The sequence below is a fragment of the Myxine glutinosa genome, chromosome 9 (genome assembly GCF_964187855.1).
Source record: "Myxine glutinosa chromosome 9, kmMyxGlut1.1, whole genome shotgun sequence".
Taxonomy (NCBI): domain Eukaryota; kingdom Metazoa; phylum Chordata; class Myxini; order Myxiniformes; family Myxinidae; genus Myxine; species Myxine glutinosa.
This window is the reverse complement of record NC_136269.1, coordinates 43464936-43477783: the sequence shown is the minus strand read 5'-3', so window position 1 is coordinate 43477783 and position 12848 is coordinate 43464936. Positions and strand designations below refer to the sequence as shown.

The following is a 12848-nucleotide window of genomic DNA, read 5'->3' as shown; positions in this document are numbered from 1 at the left end:
AATGGCGCCTCGCTGGTCACCGCGCCCGCGACCGTAGCAGCGCCGCCGATGGATTGGGGCCTATTTATGGAACAAATAAAGGCGCTCATGGTCCAGACAAGTGAAGACCTGAGGAATGACTTGGGAAACCAAATGGGGGTAATGGGGAACCGGATGGATGCTCAGAGTGAGCAAATGAGGGTTGATAGTGGGCGATTAGAGGGCCAAATGGGGGTAATGAGGGACGAAGCGAGGGGTACTGGGGAGGAGTTAGACAACGGGATAAAAGAAGTGAAAAATGGGTTAATGGGGGTAGAAAATAGAATGGCTGCCCAGGAGAATCAGATAGAAGGGGTGAAACATGGGTTAGAGGGGTTAGAAAACAGTATGGAAGGCAAATTGAGGGACATGAGGGACCAAGCGGAAAGGGAAGTTAAACAAATGGAGCAGCAGATAGAGGGGGTCAGAATGGGGGTAGAAACCAAACTGGATGCTCACAGGGAGGAAATGGAGCAGATGAGGGTGGCATCTGGGCAGGAGATGCAAGTGATGGGAGAGGAGATCAGAAGAGGAGTGAGTGAGGAGGTCGGAGGAGTGCGCGAGGAGGTGAGGCACTGTGAGGAGCACATGGAAAAGGAGGTGAGAAAGGGGACTGTAAAGTTACAAGGGGGCATAGAGGACCTGACGCAGGAGGTGGAACAGCTGACGGAGGGACAAAAAGGACTAACGGAGCAGGTTCAAAGGAACACTGCAGTATTAGGAGGTTTAAAAGCGACACAAAACGACATAAAAAACGACTTGATAGCGACAAAGAGGGAATGTCAGATGGTACGTGAGGGACTGACAACGAGGTTGGACGAGGTGATAGAGGTAATGGAGACGACGGACCGGCAGGTGAGGACGCACATGGAAACGGTCAAGGTAGCCTTAGAGGATGAGCTTGAGGAGACGTACCGGGACATAAAAGAGGTGAAGCAGAAATTAGAAGAAGTGGAAGAAGGGGTGAGCGAAATTAAGAAGCGACGGAGAAAGAAAGAGATAAAAGAGGAGATAAAAGAATTGGTCCAAAGTCTGTGTTTGGATCGTGATGATGTGCTCATTAACCGGATGAGGGATTCGCAGGTGATGGAGGAGAAGCGAAGAGGAAGAGGACCTGGTGTAAGTGGTGACCAATATGGTCGTGCGTATGATGCGCCAGGGGATTTCAGAAGCTTGGGGGTCGAGATGGACCCGGGTGTTCGTGAGAGGCCGTTGGTGAAGTGTGTGACAGGTCTGGTGTGCGAAAGAGGAGGTGTGCGAGAAAGTCCGACTCTGGGGTGTGTGAGGAAAAAGTGCACGCCAAGGAGTGAGGGTGCTGGCGAGAGTGAGTCGGTCGTAGCGAGTGTGCGAGGGAGCACATGGAAGCGCGGTGTGGTAAGTGTTACAGAGGGTGTGACGGGAGAGTGTGCGCAAGGGTGTGCGCGAGAGAGGTGTGTAACGGACAGGTGCATGAGGAAAGAGTGCGCTGTCAAAAGTAAGGAAGAATGCACACCTGTGGTGAGTGTTACAGAGGGTGTAACGGGAGAGTGTGCGCGAGAAAGGTGTGTAACGGACAGGTGCATGAGGAAAGAGTGCGCTGTCGGGAGTAAGGGCGAGTGTGTTGTCAGGAATGGAGGTGAAAGTAGTGAGAGTGACATGGAGCGTGAGTTAGTTGTGACAGGTGAGCGAGGATGTACACCTGGAATGGAAGGATGCACACCTGGAATGGTAGAGCGTGAGTGGGAATGCACGCTGGAGTTGGTGGTGAGGCACGTGGTTGGGTGTGCGAATGAGAGCACACCTGTGATTGTCACAGAGGAGGTGACCGAGGAGGGGGTGCGAAGCGGTGTATTGGTGAGGTGTGCGACCAACGAATGTGTGCCAAAGTGTTCGGTGGTCAGGTGTGTGACCAAGGCTGTGAGTGGAATGAGGGTACCTGGGTGTGTAAGGAAGGGTACGAGGAGCATGGGCACAGCTGGATGTGTGAGCAAGGAACGGGCTGCGGGATGTAAGCATGCAGGTGAAGCATCGACATTAAACGGGATCGAGTTTAGAACGACTTATAGCCGAATCGGGCCCTCGGTGCGTGCTGGGCCTCGCTTGGAACGGCCGCGTCCGTGCTCCACTAGGCGGAGCGGGCAGCCCGATAGAAAGGGTCGTCATGGCGACCACTTTTTGTTGAGACGTGCCGGCAGGTCGAGATCGGGACATTGGATGGCTCCACGCCGAGGTGATGCGTGGGATCTCGGCACGGGTAAGCCCCCGTCCCTGCACCGAATGCGGGACGTGTCCAGCCGCTGGCACAGAACAACCCGCATTCATGGCTTGGCTTTACAAAGCCGGGCTTTGGACGGGAATTGGCGCACCGAGAGGTATTAGTGAGTAGACTGGGTGATGAGGTTAGTGTTTTGGACCCAAAATTAGAGAAAAACAAAATTTGATGATTGGCAAGGGATTGGCAGTAGTGATTGGCAGATGATGGGCAGTGATTGGCAAATTTTTAATTTGTTGAAATTTGATGTGCAAAATTGGTAGTGAGAGACCCCCGATGTGGTGGGATGGCAAATCCACCATCCCTCACAGGGGGGGCAAAGGAGCAATAGTTTATGGGGTGTATGGCAGTGAAAACTAGCCCGGGTGGGTTAGGTTATATTGATAGGGCCCTAGAAGGTGACATTAGGTAACGTTAAGTTTAGTTAGTGACTGATACCTGTAGTGGGGACGCAGGTAGATTAGTGTGGATGATAATGACGTGGGAGCGCAATAGTTTAAAGGGACGACTGGGAAGCGCAAGTTTCAGAAGGGAGTAGTTAGCTGAGATGATGCTGTGTGTGTAAGAATGGAACAGGTGTGATTGCACAGGTGTGCAACTGGACAGGTGTGTGGAGAGAGTTGGAGTAAGTGGTACGGAGTGGTGTGCATGGTGCGAAGGTGTGAATGGGGGGAGAGTGGACCCCCATCACGGATACCCGGGGTGGGTAGTGTAAGTGTTAGGTAGAGGGTACAGGTAAATTGTGGTTGGATATTGGCATTTGTGGTGCGGTTGCAGAATGGTGTTGTGGATGGGTGCATTAGTGTTGTGGAAATGGCTGGGCGTGTAGCCTGTTAGTGTGTGTAGTTGGTTGGGCACTCCACCACTGTGAGGATGTCGGCCAGGTGAGGCCGCAGGTGGGCTCTGGGAGCCGGTAGAGTTGTGGATGGGGCCCGAGGATCCGGAGGATGGACCCGGGTAGCCCAGTGCCAGAGAGGGCACCGAGTGGGGAGAGTGCCAGAGGGCCTTACCCAGGTAGTTAGGTTAGGGTAAGGAGCAGGTAAGCTCGGAGGCAACCGCAGTGGTGGAGGTGTGCAGGTGGGTAGACCCACTGGGAAAGGTACACGCCACAGCCCAGAAATTGTGCGAGGGCACCGGGAGATGAATCGGGGGAGTGAGACCCCAAATTGAAAAGCACCACAGTTTGGCCAATGGGAATTGGTTTTTAGTACCCATAGTGTAAGAGGGCCAATGGTTTGGCCGGAGAAAGACCCCGGGTAGTGTAAAGTTGTTAAAGTCATTTAGGAAATAGTTAGGATTGAAGAACCTGTCGCACCATACGCAGCCACTTACCTGTGGTGATGATGATGACTCCACACCTGTGTTTTCTTTGTTTTGTGTTGCAGGAAGTAAGAATTGCTGTGAGGATTTGTGAGACGCATCACGACGTGGATGAGACATTGGGGTGATTCCATCTCTCCCTCCCTAGGAGGGACTGATGATGAATTGGTGATGGCAAATTTTGATGTTGAGTTGGAGATGGCAAATTTTGATGAGAGTTGAAAATGGCAAATTTGATTGGTTAGGAGGGAGAGAAGACGAATTTGGTTTATGGGAGGAACGGGGAAGACAGTAGGGATGTTTGTCGATTTGTAAAGTAGATGTTTATGGGTAGTGTTGTGTTTTGTGGATGCAGTAAGGGGTAAGGGAGGGGCCATGTAGGTTACCTGGTGGGGGGGGGGGCGTACGATAGGAACGTACCTGTCTCACCTGGTTCCCATGTGCCCCCAGTGTGCATCACCTTACATTGCGTGCACTTTTGCGCCCTTACCACCTTACTCACTTGTCTGCTTCTTTTGTCTCCCACCTCCGAGGATCTGGCTTTGGGGTAGAGAGAGAGGAGAGAGAGGTGCTGGCTGCGCAGTTGTGGGCCTGCACTTTCGCTGTTTGCTGCCGGGATCGATACACCATATGGACCGCAATGTTTGTGGCCACCCACAATGGACCGAAGTTCGTTTGCGGCCAAGCACCACCCGTTGATGGACCTATGGGTCAACGTGGCACCTATGCCATACAGGTGAACCACTAATAGTTAACACCACTGAAGGCCACACGAAGAGCAAGAGACACCTGCAGGGTTAGGGGTTGTCGCATTTATTTTTAATCATAGAACAATGGTGACTGCACCGATTGGTGGTGGGGTGGTGCTTTTGATGCTCGGGAAGGGTGCTCTGCACGTTATTAAAGGCCGTCGGCCACAGAGCACTCGTGGGTTGGTGTATCGATGTTGGCAAGCGCGCTCTCTCTATGCATAACATCTGCATGTGTTCCTCCAAAAACAGGTCCTGGATCGTAGTGTAGATATCAGCGTAATCTTGTAAATAATGCTCCCTACCGGCTGTATGTTTAGTTTGAGGATTCTTTCCGGATTCGGTTATCCTGTGGGTGTGTTTCTGTGAGGAGAAGGGTGCAACGTCGCAGGGGGACATATTTACTCATTTGTGAATATCTGTAAAACTGTCGCACTCAGGGTAGAGTTAATAGTAGAGGGAACTACATTGCGTGCCACACTAAAGTAGGTAAAAATTTATCGGGTCGGGACGCCCCGAGGGTAGAGAAGGGTGCAATGTTGCGAATATGGAATTTGGCCTCCATATCCGCTTGTAAATATTCCCCTATTTTCTCCAAAACTCCCCAACTTTCCCCAATCCCCCATTCCCTAGTCCCATTGCATGTAAACAACAATCAGTAGAGCCGACCTTCCCCTTATTCCCCCATTAAATGTCGTGCCCAGGTCCACCGCACCACACGTAGACAACTTTCGGACATCTTCCTAGTTATTCTTAATCTATGTCAGTTAAGGCCTCGTTTCCATTAATTATGACTCTTCGTTGCACCAGAATGTGATTATATGGCATCAGTAGTGAGTTTAGGACCTTTCCCATACCTCCTCCCATCTTCTTCCCCAAACAACAACTACAACAACAATTACAACTACAACTACGACTACAACAACAGAGGGGCGGGGAGTGTGCGTCCTCACACCGGCTCGGTTACCCGCCATGACCATGCGCTCCACGGCGTTACCCCGAAGGGGCTGGCTGTCAGCTCCTCGTCAGGGGCGGAGCCAGTAACCCCCCCACGCACCCAATGAGAAGTAACGTGCCGATTCCATCTGGGGCGGAGCTAACGAGCCGAGGGCGTGTCACTCCCCGCCGGATATACGCGGCCCCGCGCCGGACGTGACGACAGATGCGCCTCAGCTTGGAGAGAGAAGCCACCGCCACCCCCAGCGCGACGAGACCTCCCCGCATCTTTGGACCGGACCGGGCCGTACTGTACCCTGCCCCGAGCCCAGGAGGACCTGGAGCCATCGATCCTGCCTTTCCTAGCCATCAACCCCCGTGTGAGTCAGCCGTTGTCCCGTTTGTCTGTCGTCTGTCCGGGGTTAATATAAGAGTGTGTCTAAGTGCCTGTCTTTCTGTGATTATACCTCTAGCCCCTGTAATCTGACCTTTCCGTACGAATATAATCTCCTCCGGAGGTCTTGATAATTGAAACATTGGTGTCGTATTGTGTTATTGTAATCCAGCCGGGTGTCTTCTTTTTCTTATTGAGCCAGCATCGCGCGACTCGTCAACGTTCGGGCACAATCGGGTAACTTGTGCAGACGTGGTCATACCATAAAACCGCTCGGTAAATAACATCCAAGCCACGTCTGTAACAATATACATATATATACATACATACATACATACATACATATATATATATATTGTTGCGGATCTCGACGCCGGCCTTCTCCCCTTACAAAGGGGGGATTAGTCCAAACGTTGTCTTTGACTGGCCGACGGGACCCGGGACCTATGACGTCCTTCCCGGACAGCGCAAAATAGGGTCGTAGGACTAGAATCACTATTACCTAATTACTCGCGCTGCCCTGAAACGAGGAAATAAGCCCCGCACGAATCACGCGTGCTGAGACGCCGAGCAGTGCGTACACGCGATCCGTGCCGTTTAGTTGGTGAGCCCAGTTCTAGCGATCTCATTCGTACCACGCTTAGCCAAATGGATAAATCACAGAAGCGGTCGAATGAGAAAAAGGAAGAACAGGTTTATTTGCACTATTTACAATGATTCAGAGAAAAGAGGATACAGTGCAGCCTTAAAAACAGTCTTAACTTAATCCCCAGGACAAATGGGCCCCTCTCACACACAGACACACTCACACGGGGTTTGCAGCTGCAGGATGATGTTCACCACGTCCCGGGATGGCTCTCATGCAGCTCCCTCCGGCCTCCGGTTCGTCCCGGGCCGATGGTAAGTAGAGGCAGCAGGAGCTCTCCGCGTGTCGTTTGCGCACACGGGATAATACGGGGCGAACGGTAGGGTCTGGGCTCTGGCGGTTGGCGGTTATCACTCGCATTATTACCGCGTTAACTCGCGTGGCCGAGTAGGCGATATTCGCCTCCGGCGCGTCTGGCTGCCTTTCCTTCAGTGCGTACGTAATACTGAGATATCGCGCAATGCCTCCCAAAGCGAGTGCTGCGAATCACGTTCTTCACAATCCTCTCGTGTGCAAGTAAGCTGGTCAGTCCTCGTTCTCTCTCGTGCTCTCTGTTCATTCTCTCAAGCCCTGGAAAATCCTGTTAACCACGCCTCTTATCACGCCCTTTCCCAACGAGTCCTCTCATCACTCCTCGAAGTTCTCTCGTTCAAGTCCTCCTGGTAAGTCCTGTTCACCACTCCTCTTATCACACCCTTTCCGAACGAGTCCTCCGCTTCAGTCCTCCTCAAGGGCTTTGTGCAAAAGCTTTTATAGGCACGCCCCGCGAACCTTCTAGCACTTACCAGACGTGCCTTACCACGCCCTATCACGCCATGCCCTTAGAGCCCTGGTTGGCTGGTGGCCCTTACCGTCATCGCCTCTGACACGCTGCTTTGACGCCGCCCCACCCCGACCCCGCGCTCCTCCCTCTTAGGCCTACCTCGTGTTACTCGACTAGCGAGCGAACAAAGGGCAGCGAATGCTGCTGGCAGCCAAAGCGTAACAAATGAGGGGGTCAGCCAAATGGAGCGCGGGATCAATTATGCCCATAGGTGGAATTGGAGGGTGGACGCAAAAGGAAAGGACCTAAACTCATGTCTTTACACAACGCAGATATTACTAGGGGAAATGGCCTATTCTTACACATACAATGGCATAACTAATACTCTAAGGTGGCCTACGTGTTGCTCGTGGCAACATGGGGGCAACCCTTTAACTAACTATGGGGGGCAACCCTTTAACCTTTAATGACCAATATGTGCAATCTCAAAACCGTAGATATATATATATATATATATATATATATATTTATTTATATATATATATATATATATATATATATATATATATACACACACACATATACAGTGAAACCTTGACTTACGAGTGCACCAACTTACGAGTTTTCCGAGATACGAGCCGTCGCTCGGTCGATTTTTTGCTTTGTGATGCGAGCCGAGATCTGAGTTACGAGCGAGCGAGCTTGGATATAAAACACGTAATCGTCGAAAAACATGAGTGAGGTGTGCGTGTTGTCGACTTGGCAGGGCAGTACGATCGTAGTACTTCTACGATATGTACGATTTTGAAGCAGAAGGAGTCGATAAAGGCTATAACGCCAGCCAAGGGCGTTAAGATTATTTCAAAGCTCCGGACCTCTGTCCATGAAGAGATGGAGAAGTTGTTGTTTGTGTGGTTGACGGAGAAGCAGCTCGCAGGAGATACCGTGACCGAGAGCATCAGCTGTGAGAAGGCACGAGACATTTACGGGGATTTGGTGCAGCAGACGGTGGGAACATCAACGGACGAGGCATCGGAAGAGTCATTCAAAGCCAGTCGGGGATGGTTTGATAATTTTAAGAAGAGGACCGGCATTCACTCCGTCGTCAGGCATGGTGAGGCAGCAAGCTCGGATGTGAAGGCAGCTGAAGATTTTATTATAACTTTTGCCGAACTGATAGAAGCCGAAGGATACATCCCCCAGCAAATCTTCAACTGTGACGAGATGGGGCTCTTCTGGAAAAAGATGCCGAGGAGGACGTATATAACGGCAGAGGAGAAGAGCATGCCAGGCCACAACTTGTTCAGAGTGCCGGCGATAGCTCGCCTTCTCTTTGTGGAAGACACGGTGAGATCCTTAACATCCAACAACTAATGGGACGCAAACGGGCGCCCAGTTTAGCGGTACACACATTGAAGAATCACCCTGCCCGTGAAACACCGACATGACAGGTTATAGCTGGGTCGGGATTCAAACCCAGGCTGGACAGTTTAGAGTCAAGTGTGCGTACCTCCAGTCCAGGCCATCCTGCCAACTTGTATGCTGCATACAGGTGAAATAAAAGCGCGAGATATTTTTATATATACTGTATATTTCAAAAAAAATTGGTGTGGTTTTTTGGGGGCTGGAACGGATTAATAGTATTTCAATTCATTTTAATGGGGAAATTTAATTTGAGAAACGAGCAAATTGAGTTACGAGCTGTCACAGAACGAATTAAACTCGTAAGTCAAGGTTTCACTGTGTATATATATATATATATATATATATATATATATAGCTAGATAGATAGATAGATAGATAGATAGATAGATAGATATATATATATATATATATATATATATATATATATATATATATATATATATATATATATATATATAGATAGATATATATATACATATATACATACATACATACATACATACATACATACATACATACATACATATACACACACACACACATACATACATACATACATATATATATATATATATATATATATATATAGTCATTGCCATTGTTGTTCAGAAGCATTGACTCAGATACACCAGCTTTGTGTACTTTCACATTGCAAAGATGTCCTTTGTGGGTGGTGGTGCATGGCCGTTCTTAGTTGGTGGAGCGATCCGTTTGGTTGATTCCGATAACGTGCGAGACTGACACGCTAACTAGTTCCGTGACCCTCGTGTGGCTCCCACAAGGTTCAAAGTCATTCACTCGGAGCAATCGGCAAGGGTAGAAGGAGGTTTGTGGGTATCACATGCACGTCCACCCGGGCCTTGCACCACCTCAAATATCTAAGCACACTTGTTATAAAATTCTAATTATCCCAATTTATTCCCCCAGGGATTACCAATTTGTTGAAATCGTTTGCTTGGGAAGAATGGCAGAAATGCACACACGCAGACCTTTGGAAATTAAATTTTAAAAATGCTTCAATGAAGCACGATGCGGAACAACAACAGGATTCGGACATGAAGACACAATCGATAAATATACGTACAACAGTACAGATAAATTAAAACCCTCTAAGAGCCTCCCCCAGAACGTTTCTGTATCTATAGAAACACTAACTTTGTGTTTGATTTTGGATTTTACAGATGTTTAATATCCCCATCTTGTGGATTTTGTACTTCATCACTTGCTGACTGCTGTGCTCACTTCAGACGGAATTGTACATTGCTGTTGTGGCTACATCTCATAAGAATGCTGATATTGTTAGCAAAAAGCATGAAGCAACCCAGGTTGTGCATAGCTACATCTTCTGTCTCAGCTCCCAAACGCTCCCCAACTTCAGGCATCCTCCTGGATGCATACGTTCTTCCAGTCAGCCCATCCTGGTTGACATCCAAAATCCAGGTTTTCCACCAAATCTGCACTTGTTTTTTTTCAAATCCTTCTTTTCTCATGTTTAATTTAACCGCCTTAGTGAGGCTGTTCAATCCCACTCCTCTCCAAGGCTTCATGGTGGTGTCACACAATCTCGTGTCATCCCCTGTCCCTACACATGATCTTTTCTACCCCCATTATCCATATCTAACCCAACTCGCGTACTTGCAGATTACCTTTTCCTTCCCTTTTCTCCTATTTCACGATGGTATTCAGTATTTCCCCTGCTTACGTCCATCTGTGGAGCCACTGTGTCCCCTCACTCAATCCTCCTCTGCCCCCTCACTCCCCCCCCCCCCCCCCCCTCTATCTCCTCACTCTTCCATGAGCCTTTTTATTGAATGAAATTTGCCCTCAACACTTTAATCACAGTATTCAATTAAACGTTGATATTGTTACGGATATGGCCTGAGGGATCAATGGCATTAAATTATTTATCACCTCCGCCACCAAAGGTGGATTGAAGTTATATTTTCACTCCTGTCTGTTTGTTTGTCCGTTTGTGAGCAAAATGTCTCAAAAAGCTGTGGACAGATTGGCAAGCAAGTTCAGCCCGAGAGCAGACCGCAAGATGCTGAAAGAAGTCTCTAAGAACCCCAGAATGTCATCACAGGACCTACAGGTAGCTCTTGCCACTGTTGATGTCAAAGTGCACGAGTCTACCATTAGAAAGAGGCTGCACGAATTTGATTTACATGGGAGGTGTGCCAGGAGGAAACCTTTGCTGTCCAGAAAGAACATCAGGACAAGACTAAAGTTTGCCATTGAACACCGAGGCAAAGACCAGCACTTCTGGAACAATGTGCTCTGGACAGTTGAGTCAAAGGTAGAGCTATTTGGCCACAGTACCAGAAGACATGTTTGGCGAAAACCAAAGACAGCATTTGACCACAAGAACCTGATACCAACTGTAAAGCATGGTGGTGGAAATATTATGGTTTGGGGCAGCTTTGCTGCATCAGGGCCTGGGCAGCTCACCATCATAGAATCCAGTATAAATTCTTCATTGTACCAGAGGGTGCTTGAGGATAATGTGAGGCCATCTGTCGGAAAGTTGAAGCTCAACCGAAGGTGGACCTTGCAACATGACAATGACCCTAAACATACCAGTAAATCCACCAAGGAATGGCTGAAAAGAAAGAAATGGAGGGTTCTGGAATGGCCAAGTCAAAGCCCGGATCAAAATCCCATTGAGATGTGGCGGGGTTTGAACCGAGCTGTGCATGCAGGAAACCCCTCAAACATCGCACAGCTGAAAGAATTCTGCATGGAGGAGTGGGCAAAAATTTCTCCCAGTCGATGTCAGAGACTGGTAGAAAGTTATAAGAAACGCCTACTTGAGGTTGTTTCTGTCAAAGGGGGCAAACACCTACTTGAGGTTGTTTCTGTCAAAGGGGGCAATACCACCTATTAGAGCCAAGGGTGTACTTACTTTTTCCACATGCGAAATTTGCATTTATGTTTATTTAAATTATACAATGGACTACAAAATGTAAATGTTTCATGATATTTGTTATATTATATCACCTTTATCTATCAATATTGTTGAAATGAAGATCAAATAGCTGTATGTTGAAATATGTTGAAAAAGTCAAAACTTTACATGGGGTGTACTTACTTTTTCACGCGACTGTATGTGACAAGGACGTAGTTATTCGATTTTGGTGAAGATCCGGATTTGGATTCAGCTACTAGAATTTTAAAAGTAATTCTTCACCTTTGGGAGCTGGGGCCAAAAACAATACATAGCAGGATATCTCAAAAAGTTGTGGACTGATTTGGACGAAACTTGGTGGACCGGTTGTGTGTCTTACAAGGACGATTCGATTCGATTTTGGTGAAGATTTGAATATGCATTCGGATATGATAATTATTTAATTTGTCAAGTGATTCTTCACCATTGAGTGATATGGCCAACCTGGCGGAGGTATGCTCTCTACTGAGTGCCATTCTAGTTTACTTATTTGATTAATACAGTTTTCCCCTTTCTTCTCATCAGCCTTGCGACCAACGGCTCTCGAGCCAAAGGGGGGCACTTCTTCTTATGAATTGGGCTAATCAACGGTGTGTTTGAGCTGGGCAACCATTGTGTGTGCCTGAGGATGTTACGAGATTAATGGTTTTGAACCGGGTTTTGGGTGAGAATCAGCAGTTTGGCTGAGAATCCTGATAGTGAGGTCTGTCATCGAGCAGTTGAGCCAGGACGTTCACAGGATGAGGAGTGTGTACGGGTTTTGTCAGCCTTTCCACAGAAATCATCAGCAGGATTCCTATACCAGAGCATCACTGAAGGTCATTTGGGCCACCCAAGTGAAAGGAGGAACCGGTCCCGTGATCGGGCGCCAGTGGCAACTTCGCTCAGACTGGCCAGAGACCCACGGCACAGCACATTATGCGTTGGGCAATGGTTGCCTGCTAGTCCCACTGAATCTATGCAAAAGCACTTCGCTCAGCCAGGCCTGAACCAACCCATTATCTCTTATGCACCTTTACCCCCCACACATTCAAGCTCTTTTCTCCTTCCGTGTGTCTGACTACCCCTCGAGTGAGTTTTTATACAAGGATAGGGTAAACTAGACGAGACAGAGATCCTTCTCCTTGAAAAGCACGTTTTATTAAACCTTATATTCGACCTTTTTATTCTGCTGTACATGGGACCGATCAGTTCTCTGTGCACCAATGAATTACCAGCGCCACATGTGAGTTACGTTCTCAGCGTGCCTAACCAAATTGAGAATTACAACATTCACCGAGCCGCCATTCAGCATGCTCCAGTTTAAATTCGAGCCTCCACACTCAGGACATCTTGCCTAGTGTTAACTCCGGCATCACCATGTTCAAGTCCTGTAGTGCTCGGTGTAGCTATCGCTGCAATA

At 48.4% G+C, this 12848-nt stretch overlaps 1 protein-coding gene across 3 annotated transcripts in view; it reads left to right on the top strand.

Moving 5' to 3' along the window:
- Window positions 1-12848, top strand: part of LOC137414837 (dnaJ homolog subfamily A member 2) — an 83687-nt gene that overhangs the window by 51589 nt on the left and 19250 nt on the right. The window lies entirely within an intron of this gene.